The sequence below is a fragment of the Pleuronectes platessa genome, chromosome 2, assembly GCF_947347685.1.
Source record: "Pleuronectes platessa chromosome 2, fPlePla1.1, whole genome shotgun sequence".
Classification (NCBI taxonomy): Eukaryota; Metazoa; Chordata; class Actinopteri; order Pleuronectiformes; family Pleuronectidae; genus Pleuronectes; species Pleuronectes platessa.
In genome coordinates, this window is record NC_070627.1 from 9619672 (window position 1) to 9641239 (window position 21568).

The 21568-nt window shown below is 44.2% G+C and overlaps 1 protein-coding gene across 1 annotated transcript in view; it reads left to right on the top strand.

Moving 5' to 3' along the window:
* The first annotated feature begins 1038 nt into the window (after nt 1–1038).
* gli1 (GLI family zinc finger 1) overlaps nt 1039–21568 on the top strand; it is a 51084-nt gene continuing 30554 nt past the window's right edge. Inside the window, exon 1 of the mRNA XM_053445973.1 lies at nt 1039–1392. The gene's annotated coding sequence lies outside the window, so the exon portion shown is untranslated. The remainder of the gene's footprint in view (nt 1393–21568) is intronic.

The following is a 21568-nucleotide window of genomic DNA, read 5'->3' on the forward strand; positions in this document are numbered from 1 at the left end:
ATATGTCATCTGCACTTTTTGATCACCTTAACCTGAATAAGGTCATGCTTGGAATAAGTAATTTTTAGAATTAAAAACATTTGGAGTATAGTAGCATCATGTAGACATATAGACATCTTAGTCTTATTATAATGTCCTATAGTTTTCACAGCATTTTGTAGTATCGACACACAGCAGTTGCCTTGATGACCCATGCACTGGGTTAGTGTGTAAACAATAAAAAGCGGTTTTAACTTTGGCAAAATTAGAAAGGACACAATCAAAAGTGTACGTGGAAGCGTCGTGCATTAAACTTTTTCTATTTGTGTTTTTAAAATCCCTGTGGGAATGTCAGACATTTGACGCAAGTCCTCATCAGAAACAGAAAATCTGAAAATGTCAACAGGAATATGACTGAAATATTCTATTAATGAATGAAGAACACGCAGTACTGTTGTTGTGTGTACATTCTCTGGCCCGTGACATCCTAATGACGACCACACAGTTGTGTTGGACCCTCCTGAGACTGAGATCCGGTCCTGGTTTTGTGGAGGACCGAGGCGCAGCAATCCGCAGCATCCACACACACACACACGCACGCATACTCACGCACACACACACCGAGCTGCTGCTGCCGCCACACACACACTCCGAGCTGCTGCTGCCACACACGCTGTCCCACAGGCTGCTATGAAGTTACACCATTCAAGTAAACAAAAACATTTATAGATACATTATCCCAATGACTAGATAACGGCGATCTTTATATATAGTCACAGCCATGTCCCTACGAGTGTTTTATTCACACATGCATGTCTTTAAATAACTCATCCGCGGCGCAAGAAATGTTCTCACAATTACGCACAAAGAGAAACAAGTAAGAAACCTATCTATCCGAGGGGAGAACGTGAGGCGTGTTGGGTTTGAGGGGAAAATTGCAGCAGCGTGGAGCTTCTTCTTAAGAAAAACAAAAAGTGAACTTCCTGTTTCGGGGTGGTCCACAGACTGTGGAGAAAGGGAGGGAGGGGGAGGGAGGGAGGAGAAGGGGGTGCGCATTCCCGCATTGGCTGTGCAGCCAAACTCCAGGGCGCTTTGCGGGACTCCACGGCCGAACATGGGGTTCAGTTTTGTCACCGTCCGTCTGCGTGAAGTGAATGTGAGTGGAAACGCCATGGAGAAGCGATTCTGAAACAGGATAACAGCGCCTGCGAGGAAGAAGCCGGACCATCTCCATCCGAGTGCGTGTGCCAGAAAGAAAAGAGGGGAGAAAGAGGGGAGAGAGAGAGGGGAGGCTTTACTGGAAACCCAGTCTCTCCCAGTCCTGGGACCCGCTGAGCTCCTCCAGCCCGGGACTGTGCGTGTGTGGGACCACGTCTCAAAGTTTAATGCTGAATAACCCCGCGTCAACCTGAGGTAAGAAGCGCTGATGATGATTTGTGTTCGCTCCTGAAATCACGACCGATCCCCGAGAAAGTATCGAGTCTCCAGCCTGTCTGTGGAGCTGGGTGTCAATGCTCGGGTTTCTATGAATTACTTGTCTACTTTCTGAAGCAGAGAAAACTTTCTAATGTGTTCTTGAAGTGCTCCGTTGGCTGCATCTCCTCAGGTGATGGTGCGTAACTTTTTACGCATTGACTAATTGGGCTTTTCATTTCCTCCAAACACTCCAAAATCCACTCATTCTGTAGCGTAACCTTTCCACTAACTTCAGCCTTTCTGATTTCGTGGACTCATTTGATTCCTCCTCAGTGCAAATCGTCCACTTACTTCTGTCCACGTGGAAGTTAAGTTAATCAGACTTTACAGCTCATAAAATGCAAGTCTGTCCACCTCCACCTCCTCCATGTCTTCAGGTTTGAGTCTTTCATTTTTGGGGGTCTGACTCCCAGCACATTTTAAAAGCCTCTGGCACACATAATGGTGGCAAGGCCGCCCCAAGAACAGCTGTTTCTTGTAACCTGGAATGCCTGAGGTGCCAATATCTTTTCCTAATGTGAGTTTCTGTCAGGACACCCACCAAACAACAACAACAGCGCCACAGAGGACTGTGGGGTCGAGGCTCCAGGAGTGAAAAGCTCCTGTAAATAACCCACAAACTGCACAATCAATGTTTGACCCTATTGAAATGTTTTGGCTGATTATTTTTTGAAAGTCTTTCTTTCCGTAATCTGCCTCTAATCTGTGACAGATTATTGGGTCTAATTGTCTGAGTAAGAGGTGACTGTAGCTGTTAATGTGCAAAGATTAGGCTGCTGCAGGCTTCATGTAGTGGCCCTGGACTGAAGAGCGTCAACACTGGATTCAATGGAGAAGCCAAACACTTATTTATTCCAAAGTGACATTGAGAAGTGCTAAGCACACAGACCTACAACTTTCCTAAACAGTATTTGCACAGACGCGCACACACACACACACACACACACGTACACACACACACACACACACACACACACACACACACACACATGCACACATTGAAAGAGTGTAATTACAAGGGTCTTAAGTAGATCTCCAAAAAACATGAAGGAGGGAAAGACAACAATGTAATTAAACTATCACATTATATTTATCTTTGAAATTTTAATGCATCGGAAATTGAAGAAATAAATAAAGTCTGAGGTGATGCTATTTTCTGAAAGTTGGTTATAGCTCGTTTATGTCACTTAACTTGGTGAGTTATGCATAAAGAATGACTTTATGTGGATGTGAAAACCAGTTTGCAACGTTTTGTCCCGTTATATAATCAAGCTGCAATTTAAAGTGCTTAATAGATTTGGCTTCTTGAATGTAATCAATTGCAGAGAGACTCCTCTCAAGGTGAAAACATGTGGGGCAGAGCGAGGAGCGTGCACTTGTCCTCTGGCCACACGTGAAAGGCTCTGCAGGGGAGCTTCCTCGCCCTCCCTGCTCTTTATCAAGTGTGTTAAGGCCAAAAGGCTCCTTAATGGGAATGCCCTTAAACAAATAGACCATACAGGAAGCAACTGTCCCTCCTAACAGCCAGTCACAACAGAGGACTGATCTGCCTTATCACGGCCATATCAGAGCAGTGATAAGTCCCTATCAGGCCGAATACAGTTCAATCCGGTGTGATGGATTCCTCCGTCTTTGAGGTCGGTAAAAACAGGGACAATTTGGATTGTGTGTTTAATTGGTGCTCTTCTGTTAATCTGATGAGAGCCGTTAGCTGAATGCATGAATGTGGGAACATCTGAACACGGACTCCTCCTCTGGCATTAATTATCTGGACGGCGTGTTTAATTTCTGTGCTGGCACCGCAGCCCGCCGGTCACGTGACGCACACGTCCTCAGAGGCAGGCAGCAACAAGTGGTGTGTTTTTGTCCAGATTCCATTTTGGTCTGCTCAGCAAGAAACACGCGTCACGTGATGCCTGCAACCCCCCCCCCCCCCACCCCACAAAACACTCCTCCCCCTCCTCCTAAACACCCTCCTCCCACCTTCCAGAAAGAGGGAGGCTAGGGGGGAGGGAGAAAGGGAGGGGGGGGGGGAGAGAAAGACCACCCTCACTGGGATCACAGCCCCTCAATCAGGCCCTTTCACACCCTGTGAACCTGAAACAATCAGGGTTTAATAGCAGCTGTCTGTCTGTGCCGGCCCCGGCTAAAACCACGTAGGCTCCCAGCGCCGGGCCGATCGGCAGCTCCGGCCGCAGAGAAGAGGCCTGGGGATGCTCCAAAGGACACATGAGCGAAGACACACACACACACACAGACACACTCACTCCTTCTCCGTCTTTATCCCCTGCTAGTCTTCTCTCCCTTTATCTCCCAGTTCCCCCCCCGTACTTCAAGGCACACGGAGAGACCTCATCTTGCTCATGTCAGGGTCTCTGGTATTTGAAGGTTATTTTGGTTCAGCGAGTGAGTTTGCGTCGCCACAAAGCTTTATTCACTTTGTGTGTGTGTGTGTGTGTGTTGTCGTTCATTGAACTGGTGATTGTTCCCGGAGACCAGAGTGAATTGATTTTGGTCACGGTTGTTTTGGTTATTACTGGGCCAAACTTCATCCCATTGGAGTCGTCTGAATGTCCCCACGAGAAGCCACAATCAACATGTATGCAAAATAGTCTTTATTCAGTGCTCAGTCACACCACACCGATGATTTCACGCGATCCCATGTGGAGGAACCCCATCTCCATTGAACAACATTTCAAACATGAAATGATGCTGAAACGAAGCGGAGGAATTGAGGAAGGGGGCGTTATTAAGAAGTGCGCTGACACAAGAGGGCAAAGGCATTAGACACTTGAATTGCATTAGCCAAAGGGCACACATAATAGAAAAGGCTAATGTTGTAGTCAGGGGAAATATGATTGTTCGTGGTCACTTGGCGTTTTCCCACCAGTTGTATCGGACAACAGGTTTCTATTTCCACCGTTACACTTTTTTTCCATCAGAGCAAAACGCTGGATCGATGAATCAATTTGCAAGTTGCAGCTGTTATCTAATTTTGGAAATGCACGTGTCTCAGTAAGTTGTATTTTCATTGTGCCGCAGGGTCTCTCAGCTGTTCCCTCATTAGAACGTGTAAAGTTTATTAGGTCGGCTCTCAACTTGAAGTTTCTCCATCCGAGGACGTCTCACTTTACCTCAGTGTACGTCTGGCTTTGATGCGATGAGACGGAGGGTTGACTTCAGTCAGGACATCGCACCTTACCACTGTACTGGAAAATGCATGCAAATGGAAATGCGTGGTGTGGTTTGGTGGAATTCAGGAGGAACCACTCTCCCCACTTCTCTGCACCAAGACTCCACAAAGTCCCTGAGTTCTTTTCTTAATTTTTCAACTATATTGTCTCATCTGTTTGGGCTAGGTGCCGGAGGGAGGGGGGTGGGGGGTTGGTGTCTGTTCTGTGTTATGTTAAAATTACATCTGTAATTTTTACTGTATGGAACACTATTGTTTGTTTGTTAATTATGTAAAATTCAATAAAGAGATTGTAAAAAAAAAAAGAAAAGCTCCTGAGTTCATGGCTGGGGCTGCATCCACACTTCTACAATTTAGATTTGAAACCCATCAGTGTTGCTGCGTGGACACCTGGAGTCCACACTCATCTGGGCTTTTTGAACGGCGAAAACTGAGAAGTTTGGCAAACTTGGAAAACTCCAGGGCTGCGTTGAAGTATGGACTGGAAAAAGCCTTCTCTGCTATCTGACTGGTTCACCAGCGGCAAATGCAACATGTCTCTAACAATAAGTTTACACCAGTAACAGTTCCAGCTCGTCGTCAGTCCCTAACGTACGGATGGAGATAATTTCAGACATGGACTTAAAACACCCGTCTGGATGGAGATATATTTTTACTATGTTAATATGCCGTTTAAACCTAAAACATACACAGGCTACTGTATGGATGCATGGGTGTAAAGCCTGAGCCCACAGTGGTTCAACCCCCTGCAATAACACCAGATGAGAAGGTCGTGTGTGGCACAACAGGCAGCACAAAGGGAGCTGGAGGTTGTACTTGACAGTAAATGCAGTGTTTCAGTGTTAGCCGCTGCCTGAGGGAACATATGTGTGTGTGTGTGTGTGATGTAGGTTTAAGCACGTCGCTGACAGTGAGAGGCATAAAAGGCCGAGCTGATCCGTTACCCATTGTCCCTCCTCCTTCTTTGAATGAGGGTGGCAGTTTTTGATACATTTGCGCGCGTGTGTGTATGTGTCTGTGTGTGTGTGTGTGTGTGTGTCTTTGTGTGTGTGTCTTTGTGTGTGTAGCAGTAAGGCATGCTTACTGTTAGCGATCGTTTCATGTGGTTGACATTAGAAATCAGACTGGTGCTAATAGGAACCAGGTGAGACTGTGAGCAGTGTTCTTATTCACAAACAACCCACACTGTTACTTTTTTATATTTCCCACTGTTACACGACAACGTAGCAACAGCCTGTCTCATATATTGTGGCAGTTTGGTGTTTATCTTCGGCTTAATCCTTCTTTAATGGGACTCAAAACTTATCTACATTTTGTATTAGAGATGTTGTGGATCAGGGCGAAACATTAGTAGCAGAAAACAGATGAACGTGGTTCTGGAAACTCAGATATCAAGTTGAAAAGATGACTGCTGCACTACTGCAGTTCTAATATGGGCGTGAATGATGACTGGATCAATTTGTTGTACAGGATTGAAATCCCCTGCTGACTGAATAGTTGATTTATTTGCAAGTGTGCGTTTGTGTGTGTTTATGCCTGCAGGTTAATTCACTGAATGTTTATATTCTTGCAAGATTCTTTCAGCTGTCTCTATGGAGGTACATGTGTGCAGGAGTGAGTGTGTGTGTGTGTGTGTGTGTGTGTGTGTGTGTGTGTGTGTGTTTGGCCGTGTGTTTGTTTCAATGTGTGTGTTCTCAGCCACCGGTGAGTCACGGCGTGCCGTCCTGGCGGGCAGAAAGCGAAGAGGAGGCGGTGTTTATTATTTCACCAGGTTGCCATAGGCACGGTGCGTTCGGGTGCTGCCATCCTCGGTGTAGTTGAAACACGGTGTCTGGACGTCTCCCTCCTCCTGTGACGTCTCCCTGGTGGACGTCACAGGAGGGAGACAACTCAAAGCTGTCGGCCTGAGGGTTCTCTGATGCTGAGCAGGGGAGAGATCTCCGTGACAGGTGATCTAATGTGGCTGTGATGCAATGAGGTTTTGCAACACACCGAAGGGAATGAAACATCTGGGTGAAACGTTGCTCCGGATTAAATAACTCCTTCTTCTCTCTTCCCTCTCCAGCAGCACCGCAATCTCTTATTTTAATATCCGCCTGTGAAGAAGCGGGTGTGCGCCTGTTTAGCAGTGTGCACGTCAGTCACACAATTTCCGGCGCCATTTTATGTAATAAGCCGTTACATCTTCCTGCTGGAATGATGATTTCTGACGTCCATGGAGCGAGAGAGAGGGAGAGAGAGAGAGAGAGAGAGAGGGAGAGAGAGAGAGAGAGACAGAGGGAGAGTTGAGAGACATTTTCATGTTGCGTGTGTTTATGATGAGGCTTCTGGACAACAACGCTCTTATCTGAGATGAGATAGCAGCCTGAACATCTTGGCTTGGCAGATGTTCACTGGCTACTCTCAGCTTCACATACCACACTATCCTTAATACATACACAGGCAGTATAGATGTTTATCAGAATGACATTTATGAACCAATCATGCAGCAGTCATCAACATGTAACTGCACATGAAGGCTCATAGCAGGAGTTTTGGTATCGACTCAGGTTTACCAAAATCGGTTTTCAGACTTGTCTCCAGCAAATGTTTCTGGAGTTTATCTCTCACCTATTGGGAACTACTTTCTTCTCATCATCTTTCCAAGTTGACTTCTTTGCCTGCGTCTTCTAATCCTCTGAGTTAATGGCTCCTCTTTGTCATCCTGAGATATTTGAATTCCTCCAGTTGCGCATCTGTCGCGTTTCAGAAACATCATCAACCCGCCCACTTGCTTGTGTTCTCACATGCTGCTGGAAAATGTCAGGAGATTGTGCAGGGCTCTGTGCATGTCCGAAAGCAGCATTACTTTGTCCTATATTAACAAGTTTATCCCTTTTTTCTTCCTGCTTTAACGATAGACTGTTAAGAATAAATAACTATAGTTGAACAAAATATATTTTTAACAATATAAGTTCGATTTGGATCAGAAAATATCTGGTCAAAGAAAAGGTGACAGGACTTTGTCCGTGCATTTGAGAACAAGTTTGGATTTCTGAAAATGTTCACTATTCAAAAGGAACTCAAAAGGTATTGAGTTTTTAAACCCAGACTTAGAACATAACTGAATTAATGGTAACCATGTGACCATGTTGAGATCTAGTCAAGGTCAAAAAGAGTAAAAGAGCACAGGCAAATGATCACGATCATAAACTCTCTAAAAACTAATCAGGACTAGAAAAGGGAGTAAACGGAATCAAGCTCAGCTCAACCATAGATGTGTTGATGTCTGAGTGAGGACGTCAATGTGTTACAAAAACAACATTTTAAACAAAGGATGACCCAAACCACAGTTATATTGTTGCTTCATTCTGTATATTTATGAAAAAGGAGCTGTGTTTTCTTCTAGACCCACAAAGAAAGATGAAATTTATTTCTCTTTGTCTCCTTTTGTTACTTCTCTTCCAGGTCTCTATAAATATCCCTCCTTCGTTTTCTCTCAGCTCTGTCATTCTTTCTCCTCCCGCTCCTCCTCTTCGTCTTCCTTCTATTCTGGTTCCCCTGCTCTGTGAGGTAAGGGACAGTGGTGAGAAGCTGTCTTGCTGGCTTGCTGGTGCCACGTTAACCAGATCGGATGCCCCGACAGGAAGTTGGTCTGCATGCATGGACGTAGCAGCGTGGCATGACTTACTACGGTTGCAGGCCAAATGCAGGCCGAGCCGTCACCGATACACTGACATCAATCTGCTCTGGGTCAAAGGTCACGGCGCCCTCAGTCAAACAGACTCATATTTACTACAGCGGAACCGACATGACGTTCAGTCCACACGCCGCTTCCATCAGGCTCGTCACGGACTCGCTGGTGATTCAGAGAAAACTGCACCTTTGTCTGTTGAGTTTCTTTCCGAGCAGAAACAAACAAATAAATCCTCGACTCAAAAACCAAACTCTGCAGGACGTGATTAACAGAAGTGATGAGGTTTGCTTGTTTAGTCGGTTTTTGTGATCGCCCAAACTGAAGTGAACCAACTGGACGTTTTTCTTCTGCAGCATCAAATATTGTTTACAGCTGTTCTCCCGGTGGTCCGCTGCAATAAAACATACACGGAAACTAGCAAGTCGTCTTTGTATCGAAGTTGTTATCGAGAAAATAATTCCCCTCGGCAAACTATTGGAAGATGTAAGATATAATTAACTTTGCCTCGACAAAGCCCTGCTGCCTGATTTACGGTGGCGAGCACGGGGGAATCCTTTAGGAACAGTACTGTACAGTTACACAGAAAAAGTGCAGTTCCACTGCATTTGCTGCATATTTGCAAACTTAATTAAGCTGTTAGAAAAATAACATTGCTGGCAGAGTATGAGAAAGAACTTTCCATTTTCATTAACAGTGGAATTTGGTGGAAAGTCAAACAGAGCAAAAGAGAGTAAAAGGGTGAATGAGAGAAACATTTCATAGTGTATGTGGAGGAGTGAGTAAGAGAGAGAGAGAGAGAGAGAGAGAGAGAGAGAGAGGGAGGGAGGGAGAGAGAGATCCAGATTGTTTTAAATCCGCAGCGAGTCAGGCTCTCAAATTTATGCCCATGGGCTGCTTCTTGGGTGGGCTGCAGGGAGGGCGGTGCGCTAGCTGGAGCAGGGGAAAGTTGCCGACTCCAGACTGCTCGCCTCGCTGTGCAGCTTGGCTTTTCCTGCTGGAACACATTTACAACTCAAATCGACTGCCTGCCCCTGGCCTGGCCGACTGAACCTCGCCTGTTGAGCAACCCCGGCGCTCGTGTTAGATAGTGTTTCTCACTTTAATGACGCCTTTCTTGTTTTTTAGCACTGGAATGTGGCTGGAAGCTGCAACACACAGAAGTTCTCATAAGCAGAAATAAGCAGAAATTATCATGGTATTTTCCAGTTTTCTTTTTTTTTCTTTCTCCAAATATGACACTTTATATTAAGTTTGATGAAATTCCAGGGTTAAACTGATTTCCTCTCAGAAGTAGTTTGTACTTGAGGAGCGACAAAGCCAATTCACGTCTCAACCCAAGAAACTTGGATCAGATAAGACGTAATTCTGGCTCCTCTGTATTTCGTGCCAGCAATGACTGTTTGTTTTGCTCAGCATGAGAAAGATCCGGGCCCACATCTAGCCTTCGAATAGATTCCCTGATGTTTAGGATGAAGGAGAGCAGCTCACTCACCAGGCAGCCATCGAGACATGTTTTTTCCACGGCGGAGATTCAGGCCTCGATATATAAGCTGCTCAGGGTGGAGAGGCCCAGCTAATGTAAAAAATCCTTTTCAGGGTTTAGTATCGTTTGGGTTTTTACCGATATCAGTGCTAAATTGATGCTTTCATATGGTACCGGTGCCTAAATGGTGCCAGAACCTTTTCCTTAAAAAAAAGATGTTTGACGATAACAACGTCTTTTTTATCGATGCAAGTTGAAATTTAACAAACTAACAGTTTATAGTTGAAAGTATACATAACTATAAAAATATAAAACACACAAAACTCTGCAAACAAATTTACGCAACAAATATAATATAATTTTCGGACATATGCAGCCGGTCCCGGTGTCTGAATCCTTTCACTTGACACAGCCACATTGTCGAGGCATTTTGTTTGAGGTAGCTACTAACTTACTGCAGGCTAACATTACATGCTGCCTGAGCCATGTATGAATGTGTAAACTAGACACGTAGGGGATGTTTGTGTTGCCTGTAAGCAGGACAACTATTTCAGCACATAGCTCAGGAACTAAAATCACTGCGATTGAGTCCAGTAGATACCGGCTGTGTAGGAACCAGTGTTCGATTGGCAGCAGATTTTGGCAAATAAACTCCAATCTTCTTCCTTCCTCGACTGTTCTTAAATAAAGTCTGAATTAGCCTTGTTTAATTAAACAATTTACATCTGTTTGAGTTCTTCCCCCTGTCGCCTCCTGCTGCAGTGAAGGACCTGTGTAGTGTTGAGTTTCTCAAACTTCTGAAGACAGGGAGGTTTTTTCTGCCTCAGCAGCGGCAGCACAGGCCCGACTGCACAGAGAGCGATGACATCAGCAGCATGTAAATCAGCTTTCAGCAGAGCAGTAATCTTAACTTGAAATTTAGAGTTTGGTTCACCATGATTATGTGCTGACACATCCCCACACACACACACACACACTCACACACACACACACACACACACACACACACACACCACATACACTACAACAAGAAGAGGGAAGTAAACAAGTAATTGCATGAAAACGGCTTTAATCACAAGAAATGTGTATCTTTAAAAAAAAAACTCAGGACGAAAAAATCCTCTACTTATGTAAAGAAGAGAATTGCGTGTGGGTGTGTTTCTTCTTCCTCTTCTTCTTCCTCTTCCTCTTCCTCTTCTTCCCAGCAGCCTTGGTTCCTTCCAGCCCATGTGTCTGGCGGCTCTGCGAGCTAATTCCCTCTGAAGGTATTACGGTTATTGGAAGGCTTGTAAACCATTAAGTCTTTATTTACAAGAGAAAGAAAAGAGGGTCTGGGTAACAGCGCGGGGGCGAGTCGGGTCTTGGTACGGGCGCTGACCCCGCTGTAAGTGATCAGGACTACGGAGGTCCTCGACTGGCAGGCCTCGTGGGACATCTGGTCCTATTTGCAGCGAACTGCAGACCACTCGTCAATTACATAATTGTGCCCATTAATTACACGAGGAGGGGCGACATTTCCTGTTTGCCATTAACTAACAAAAAGAGAACCAGTAAAAGAAGGACTCTGAGACACGCATGATTACAGCGTGTGGAGTGAAACATGAAACATGGCCTCCTGTGTATAGGAGAGGACCAAGGTGAAAAAGCCACTTAGCGTTTTGTATTTCCACGAACGTGTGATTGTCCTTTGAGTAAATGTTCTTCTCGAAGTGACGGTGCAGAGCAGCTGTCAGTCAAACACTGAGGACAGTTTGTTGTCACGTCACTTGTCAGCATAGCCACTGTTTTGGGCCACACACAGAGCTCCCTGCAGGTCATTTCCCCTGGAGAGAGGAGCAGGAGTTGGGCTCACCTACGTGTTGTGACTGGACGGCTGCAGGTGCGATGGCCGTGGTGAGTTTCACACCACGCGGGCTCTGCTGAGGGGAGCTTCTGTTCCTGTGGAATGTGTGGTCACCACTGGGTCCCAGCACCATAGGAGAGAAAGTCAACACATTTAAAATGCCTATTAGCCAGACTGGATACACCAAATGATCGGATCGCAGTTTTTTTAGTCGTAGAGTTCAGATAGGTCCACGTTTACTGAAGTTGCTTCCAGACATGCACTGAACTCCTAATATTATGCTATTATTATCAAGAGGGGCTGTATGGTAGAAGGGAAATGTCTGAGTCAAGCGAGTTGGAGCTTATCTAACATGCGGAAAAAACAATAAAAATATTAAATATGAAAAAGACGTGAAGAAGTCAACTTGGAAAGGCAAGAGAATTCGGTGTTGAGAGCTGTCACTGGTGTAAACATATCAAACATGTGACTTCTGCAGCTGAGTACATATCATGTCCGGCCGCCTCCTGCTCTACCCAGTTGCCACCCCTCACCTCAACTCTCTGGAGATTTCTTCTTAAGTGAAGTCTAGAGAACATCAGGACCCAAATGTGTGGAACATTGTTGGAGATACTCCAAATCTAAAATCAAGTTGATGTGATTGTGATTGTTACCTCTCCTAAAATACAGTGACCCAAAAATAGTGAAATACATCATAATTTCCCACAGTGACACCTTCAATTCTCTTTCTGTCTAACCAAGAGTCCAAAGATATTCACTTTACAAACATTTAACTCATTTATCAATCATTAAATTTAAGAGGCTGAAAGGAGCTGGAAAAAAGTAAACCGTGATTCGATTATTGTAATGGCGGCTGCTTATCTTTCTGCACGCTGACTCTGTTGAATAATCTAATAATAGTGGCAGCGCTGCAAAATAAACACTCCTCTAAATAACATTTTACTCATGCTGAACGTTGTGGATGCAATATGGTGGAAGCGAGGATGCAGAACGGGATTAGTTCTGCGGTTCCCATGCCGTGAACTGACCTGCTGCTGCACTCAGCATGAAGCAAATGTTGGAATGACAATGCGTCTGTCGCAGCTGTTGTTTTTTCAGGTCCGGAGTTGTCCTCCTCCTCCTCCTCCTCCTCCTCCTGTACTTCTTTCTTCTGATGCTCCTCTTGTCCATGTCGCTGTCTTCATGAACTCGGGGGCTGTGGGACAGGAGCTCTGACAGTAGTGCACCTGCTCCCAGAAGTTTGGGCAGAGCGTGAGACAACGGAAGAGTAAGTGGCGGGGGAGAGACAGTGTGTTTCTGCGGGTGAGAGAGGCCAGGGTACAGTGAAAGGAGTGAGGCTGTGAGAGGGAGCCGCTCGCTCTCTGGACCACGGGGAGCATGGAGGTACCACGCTGGGCATTGATGCCAGGCTTATGGGACCAGACTGGGCTGAATACACAGAGGGTCAACAGGGATCCACGCTCACTCTTCTTTTCACACAGAGCCGCCAACGCTGTGTGTTCGCTCTGTGACGGACTGGCGACCTATGCAGGGTGGTTCCCTGCCTTTTGCCACAGTGCATCATGGGAAAAAGCCCCAGTTCCACCACAAGAAAAGGGAAACTGTAAGAATGAATGGATGAGAAACTCTGCCAGGGTGTATAGTACTTTCTTTACTACCTCCGCCAAAGAGGGTTAGTTTTTGTCTGCGTTTTTAATTGTCAGTTAGCAGTGTGACGCAAAAACTCCTCAGGGGCCAAAGGAAGAACCCATGAAGATCCTATATTGTTTTCTTTCCCTTGATTTCTCACAGATTATTTAGGGGACTGATATTTATGAGTGTTTGCAATTTGGTGCAGATACAAATTCATATTCAGATCTTGTGAATTTTCATGTGGTCTCATAAGGGGAGGTATGAACTCTACTGATTGTAGTTCATACTTGATTTATCACGATCTCTATACATCACACAAACTGGGTGATTATACTTTTATAAACCCCTTTAAAATGTACAATGATTAAAACACACATTAAAAGAGACTTTACAGTGGGTCCCTAGATAAAACTGCCGTAATTAAGTGATTAGGAAATTACACAAATGCACATTTCTTGTTGTAAAAGCACAAAAACCAATACAGACCATTACACGTACACTGCGGTATCTTACCTCTACTTTTTAAGGATATGATAATAATTTTATGATGACATTTGATGTGCTTTAAGGCAGAAGATGTGGAAATTACAATTACTAACTTCAAGAGTGTTTGCAGTACAGTTGATTTACATTGTTGTACAAATGATACATGAAACGTTCAATATATACCTTTGTACAAATATTGACAGCCACTCAGAATTTAAATTTTTCTCTTGCATATGGTCACATATTGGTTACAGTGGGCTAAGATTAGGTTATAATTTGTGTTTCATTTTATCAGTAGATTGATGTTTAAATTAGTGCTTGGCAAATATGTAACTCTGAGTTTATGGTCGGACCTTGTACTCTGTTCTCATGCATTGATCTAACCCCGATCCTCAATGTGATGGAGCCTTTCCATGAACACAAAACCACTCCGTCTCCCGATGTGACGACTCTGCAGCAGGTTGTGACTTTGTTGGACTTTTCCCGGCAACTGATTATTTCCCCAGCAGTTCCACCTTCTCTTGTCCATCACTCTGCTCTTGCAATTCCCATTCAGACCGGGACAGGCAGTTGCTCTGCACCTCTTTATTGGCCCTCGGTAGCTGGCACCTGTAGTCCATTAAGGAGCCCTGGTGTGCTGACAGGTGGACAGATTCGTACTGTCTCTGAGTCCTCAGTGTGGTCAGAGCAGCACTTCATTTTGGAAAAGAACGGACATTTTTTATGCTGTGGGAAACAATCGCTGGATGTTCAAAGTTTCAAACTCTGCAAACCCACAGGATCCCAGAGGAGTTATTTATCGACGCTTGTCTTCTCGAGCAGCTGTGGAGCAGAAATGTGGTGAGCACTTGTGCGTTTAGTGCATGTCAATGTGTCTGTGTGAATGTTAAGTGTTGTGTGCATGTGCTCGGGCTGACAGTGGGCGAACGGCCCCGGATGAGGGAAGCTGAGCAAGGAAGTAAGTTGTTGATGATAACCAAAAGTTTTAGGTCCCTTGTTATGCTGCATGTGTCAGAGTTCTGTGATGTGATTGGTGTAAATGTGAATTGTTGGGCTTGAAGAAGTTTGAGCGAGCAAGTTCATTGAGCCTTATTTTAACAGAAGCCCCTCCGGCCAAAAAGGACTAAGAAGGGACTCGGAGAGCGGAACAATCCTGCCAAAGTTCTGAATTCCTTTGTTTATACCTACAAAGAATTTCATGAAACTCGGTCAAGCAGTTTTTGAGTAATCCTGCTAACAGACAAACAAATAGCAATGGAAACATTACCTCATTGGTAAGTCTCTAAATGTCTATACATTTTAAGTATATATTGTTATTAGGCAAGGTTTCATTTTATTAACTCCATTACACTATGTTGCGAATCCGAAACAGGGGACGGTTCTTGATGACAAACGTCTTATTTAGAGAACCAATATATATATATGAGGATGTGCAATTTCGTGCTGATCCAAGTAAGAATGTGAATCCATTAGCTGCTTAATTTGCAACACCAAGAATTCATTCTTTCAATTGTTAAATGCACGTCTCAATGTGATTTGGCCCTTGGGGCAAACGTAAGGAATCCATTGGTTTTCAGATTATGTAAGATTCAAGATTCAAGATTTTCAGTGGAGAAAATTTAAAAAAAAGTCTAGATAGTGTGACCTACATGTCAGATGCCCGTCTCATGCATTTTTTGCACATCTATTTCTTATAATCAGTATTTAAGTAACTCGAAAACATGAGCATAACAGTTACAGCTGATGGCGATCCGAGGCCCACCCCTCCACCCCTCCACCCCTCCACCCCCCTCCCACCAGCCCCACCATGTCTTGTGTGTCCCAGCTCACACTCCAGCTTCCTGTGGGATAGAGCCAAGCCTCGGGGCACAGGGATGTCTGCTTCCACCCAATGAGCTCTGTCACACATGTTCCGGCTTGTCAGACTGAGTTTGTGCGAGGATGACTGGGTGTCAGAGTGAGTGCACGCATGTAAGGGCCCATGTGTCTATTGGTCGTCTTCCTGTGTGTGTGTGTGTGTGTGTGTGTGTGTGTGTGTGTGTGTGTGTGTGTTTAGATGTGCAGAGATACAAGTGCTTTCTCTCTGTGGGTGGAGGTAGCTGTCTAGGACGTGGTGAAAAATTCAATTAGCAGGAGTTCACCGCCGACCAGGTTCACCTCAGGATGCCTAAACACAACTTTGCCTCTGAGCTTTATCTCGGGGATGGCAGCGGAAAGTCTCCGAAATGTAAAAGGCTCTGCAAAACATTCACCATCTCGTGTTGCAAAGGACAAATAAACAGTACGTAAACGCGATACTTGCAAATCACCGGTGCTATTTATTAGTGTCAAACTGTTCATTCAGCTCGAGATAAACACAGGAAAAGTGTGCGTGTGTTCTCTCGAAAAAAGAAGACAACAGATCACAGATGGAGTTTTCTGGAGACGAAGAGGAAATGAAATTGGGGATTTTATATTTGCTAAGACTTAACATTCTGAAGAGGCAGTTTTCCCATCAGATAATATTTATTAGAGCTGTTTTCTCTCTGTGCAGTCACGTGCTCCTCGGAGGGTCCGATTCCCAGAGTTGTGAAGTCATTGTTCTGCCTTTGATGTGTTCATGTGCTTTGAAATCCTAATGTGGAAAAACATGGACCTTGTAAACACAATGTGTTAAATTCATGTGTTGAGATCGTTTAAACTACATCCTGACACGTCTTTGATCAAAATGAAGAGCAAAACAAAGGATCCGGTGTAACAGGCATAGAAATGATATAAAATAAATATGTAGATGAATCATAAAAATTTCTTTTGGCCCCAACATTTTTTTGTTAGAGGTTGACAAACAATATTTAGAGCTGATAGTAAAATGATGGTAGTTGGTTTCTAAGTGACGTTACACAACTTAATCTCCCAATTCCTGATGAACTAATAAATGTTAAAAATGTGCTCTGGCTTTTCACATGTTTGTTCCACAGTTTGTGGTATAAAAAAATGATCTATGTTTTTCCGTGTGTCTTCACTTTGAAGTGTTTACACATACAGCGGCTCAGTTTCACCTGAGCACGTCTTCCCCTGCTGGTCGGTCATCAGAGTAGACTGGTGGTGCGTCTGAGGTGTGTGGTTTACCACCATGTCGATGCCTGGAGGCCTCTCTGTGTCTGTTGTCACCATGTGCACACAGACACATGTTGTGTTTCCCCCCGATTGAACGTTTGCTGTATTTAACATTTATTTTACACCTGCTAGAAGCATTTTAACAGATATTCATGAGATTCATAAATTGATCCATGTGGTAAAGAGATATGGCAGAAGCTGATTTTGCTCAACATCTGAAAATAAAACATTTGTTTATAAAACTCATCCTATTTAGTTTTTAATAAATAAACGTTTACGACAAATTCATTTATTACAGCTCTTTTAATATGACATAAACATTCAATTTTCCCCTTTGTGCTAATCTGACAGCATTCTTGTGTTGTCTTAGTCCCTAGATATATTTTATGGTATTAGATAACTCGTTCACATGGACGACCTGATATGACGTAAGCGCAGTTGTTCACCTACTTGTTGTGTACTATGCGTGTGTGAGTATTCCACTAGAGAACTAAAACCATCTAGAAATGCCTCTACACTGCCCCTACTATCCATGTGTGTACTGCAACTTGCTAACATAAATGTTTTCATTTTTTCCTTAAGTGTTGTATTTTTATAATCTTATATCTGCATATGCCACACAACTATTCTGGTCCTGTTCCTGATTGACCGATCACACATGCAGTGAAAGTTTTAAGTTAGTGTGGAAACATTTTAGTCGGCTGTGTGGCTCACGAATCAAAGTCCGAGGTCTGAATCAAGTTGTGGATTGTTGAGCTGTTACGCCCTCAATACGAACACATGCATATACTTTCACACGCTCACCTTTCCTTACACAAACTGTAATACACCCTCAGGTCAACAAGAGAGTTGGTTTAACCTCAGCCAAGTGGAGTTTGGGAGCTGGGGGGGGGAAGTAAAACTAGCAAGTGGAAGATAATTCACTGGTTTCTCCTCTTCCTCTTCCTCTCCTCTCAGTAAACACGCTGAAGAGCAAACGTTTTTAACTTGGAGTGTTAGCGCCAGAGCTCTTCTGCTAACTGACCCGGGGCTCTGAAGAGCTGCACATAACAGGCGCCCACATCGGCTTTTGTGTGAAGGAGGGTCTTTACATAACCCGCGTAACCAAGCACATTGTCTAGCAACCGGCCGGCCACTGAAGGGCCTTGTAAATGGAGAGAGGGGGGGGGGGGGCGCTCGAGTCGAGGCCAGTAGCTGGGTTGAGAGGCTGGTGGAGCTAAGCTATAGGTGACTGAGGGTGAGTTGCTCTAAGGATACTGATGCCATGAGCTCCTCGGAAATTAAACTGCAAATGCTTTTGTACTAATAACTTTATTAGAAACAAAAATGTCAGTCAGAGAACGCAAGGCCCAACAGTCCCCGTATGAAACCACATATAAAACTCACTAGACCCAGATTTTAATGTGAGTCTGCACCATAAATATCTTTTTTATATATATATATAAATATCCCCTAAATGTGCCTGTTTTTTCATCAAGCCCCAATAATCATTCTCTGAAAATTCAATTAAAATCTAAATAAAACCTCTATCTAACAATGTCAAAGAAAATCTGTATTACAAGTTAAAGCTTTGCAGTAATCTGTCCAGTAGTTTTTGCAGAGTCCTGCTAATAACAGACAAACAAATTTAAACACAACCCAATTTGCAGGTGAAGTAAATGCCTTCCCATATAAAATTTGAATTCCTACGGTTTCCTGACGGCTTGATGTAAAAGAAAAACAGACTTTATTTACAAACTTGCCACATCTGCCAATGTAAACCATTTTTTTGGTTACCTAACACCCATCACTATGCACCGTACGCTATTGCTCCACAAAGTCCGGCCTTCTTCCACCGTTTCCTAGTTGTTGGTCCTGAGCCAGAATTCCCTCGGAGCTGCCCAGGATGTTGAGGTATATTTTCCCTCCCCTCTCCCAGTGATTCGTTTTTTTTTAAAGATGTTTTTTGGCAGAAGAGAAATGTTTGCATGTCTCTGTCATTGCACGGTCCAGATCACACCCAGAACACTCAAAGAACTCTAATAAGTACCGTCAGCAAGAATTTATTTTAATGTTTCAGTAGCAGATTTTATAATAGTAAGGAAATCACCCAAATTATGATTATTATTTTACAGTATTCACTACTTTCTAGATGGTTTAGCCTTGTAGAAGTTGAGCCTGAAGCTGTTTTTTTTTTGTATTTACTTCCATGATCCGGTTGGTTTGTCGTCAGAAACACCTTTAGCTCGGAGGCAGCTTCACTTTGACTAACACCAATTGTTCTCGGGCACTTGCAGAAGTCATTCGAGAGGCAGAACAACAGGCTGGCAACTGTGATTTTGACACAGAGACTCATTATCAGCTCCACACTTCACCTTAGATCAGATGATAATGACCCATTTATCACCGACACTTGATGCCCCTGTCATTCTTAGCAGCTCCCTGCCAGGACAGAGGAAGCTTTTACTACTGTTCCTGAAATGTTGCCATTGTCTTCCAATACACAAAGACAAGGTGTCCTGATGGCCCCTGATGGCCCCCGCGTGAGTCCCCGGATGGCCCCTGGTTGCACCACTGAGAGTTTTCTCGCTATTGTCACCCAGCTGCAATCACGCTGCACGGCCAGAGTATCGGGGCAGGGGGAGGAGGATGTGGCTTGTGTGGGTGCTTTGAAAAGATGTGTGAAATAGGAGTATGGGTATTAGGGGTCTTGGCTCAGCTGGAGGTCTATTGTGCTGAAGGCTGAGCCCCCTACTGGCATCCATGATCTCCTCCATTGACAGAGAGGTTCTGCTCCGCTCCCGTTTTTTTTAATTCTCTCTCCCTCTCTCTTTCTGTCGCTGTCTTGCACCCTGTGTCTCTTCATCTCCCCCTTTCAGCTCTATTTTCTGCTCTGAGGCCCCCGTTCATACCTGACATTAACATGCGTCCGGGGTGAGCCGATCACAAGCTCGGAGTATGTCACTTCACACCTGGCGGCAGAATGTGTCTCCACATGTGCTCAGAATGACCGGTGGAATCGGATCTCACGTCCCTGCTCCGTGTGCAAATAAACACGTACATCGTCTCTGCTGGCAAAGACCAAATGTGTTTTTAACCGGTGGGAGGCAGCACTGCACTTCCTGTGCCCGAGTCTGCTGGAAATTAAAACACAAAGAAGAGAAAATCGGAACCCGACAGACTATGTCTATACTTATTTGTTGCATAGCTCCTTCTGCAACTAACAACCAACTGCTGTTAACATCCTGTGTACACTGGCTTCAGCATATCCAGTGTACACAAGTGGTCCCGTGAATATCTGTGTTTTCAGGCATGTTAGTATGGGGGGGGGGGGGGGGGGCTCTAATGGAGCCAGAACGCTGCTGTGGTATGGAGATTGTTTTCATTTTCAAAAGAAAACATAGAAGTGTGGATGTAGCTTGTGATTCAGGCGTCATCGCCCAAAAGTCAGTGTTCAACCTCACAGATGCTCTCCTAGTTGAATGGTACAAAATCCCTGCAGTGCAATTCCAGTGCAACCAGAAACGTGCTGTCTTATGTGGCAGCCTAAAAACACCTATGGTTTTGTACTTTTTTGTTTTACTGTAGCTTTTCCATCTATTTGCATTGACACAAGGAGAATAATTCTCTTTTGTATCAATTCCCCCCCCCCACAGTGTGCACGGGGTGAATCGGACGCAGGTTGTGAGCGTGTTTCGGACAGACTGTGAATGTGTGTGTGTGTACATACACCTATTTGCACAGCGTTATCCAGCTTGTGTGAGGCCAACAGGAGTCGCGCAACTGTCAATAGTAGAAGTCTATAAAAACCCGTCATTGACAAAGAGAGAACAAACAGCTGCGGTTTGTTCAGGATTTCCTAACAAACACTCCACAAGGAGGGCTGCGGATAGTGAGGAGGGGAGAGAGGGAGGCAGTGAGGATTCGACTCTCACTGCGTTACAACAGAGGAAAGTGTGTGTGCGTGCGTGTGTGTGTGTCTGGTGCTTATCACTCTCCAGGTTATACCACACAGAGGTGAACAGATATCTGCGTCTGGATATCTTAGTGCACATAAACCCACACAACACACGGCGTGACAGAAGTATTTTCCAAGACTTGATTTGAGAATCAGCAGCAGTGAGTTGCCACAATGGAGTATTTATAAAGGATCTATAATTAAAAAAGTTCTATAAATAAAAGTTCAGCTTTTTAAATTCCAAGTGTATTATCAGCAAAATAGAAATAAAAGCACACATTATGTCGAATTGCCTTTCAAAATTTCCCCTTTATTGTGTTATAGTGATTGGTTTATCAGATTAGCGGTCGCAGAGTGCTTTAATCCTAAAAAATTCAATATATTAGGAGATGTTTTGTTTTTTAACTGATTTATTTACAGGCCTGCAAAACAAACTGTATCCTCACTTAACCTTAAAGAACAGACAGAGGTCAAATGGATATCTGGATGGCTTTAACACATACCACATGGGAACAAATGCCTGGAACAGCTTCTTCTTGTTTCCAGGCCTGGGCTGGTTGAGCCGTTCATCCCCCGACTCGCTGTGTTCCTGTCAAATTAAAAGCAGAGTTTACGAAAAGGTCCAGAAAGTAGACAAATATATCTGCTCCTCCTGAAGTGCTTTTTATGAGCAGAGAATGACAAACAGCCAAATATCGACTATTATATTAGGATAATTATTGATAAAGTAAAAAAAAAACATCCTTCTGAAATGTAATGGAGTAGAA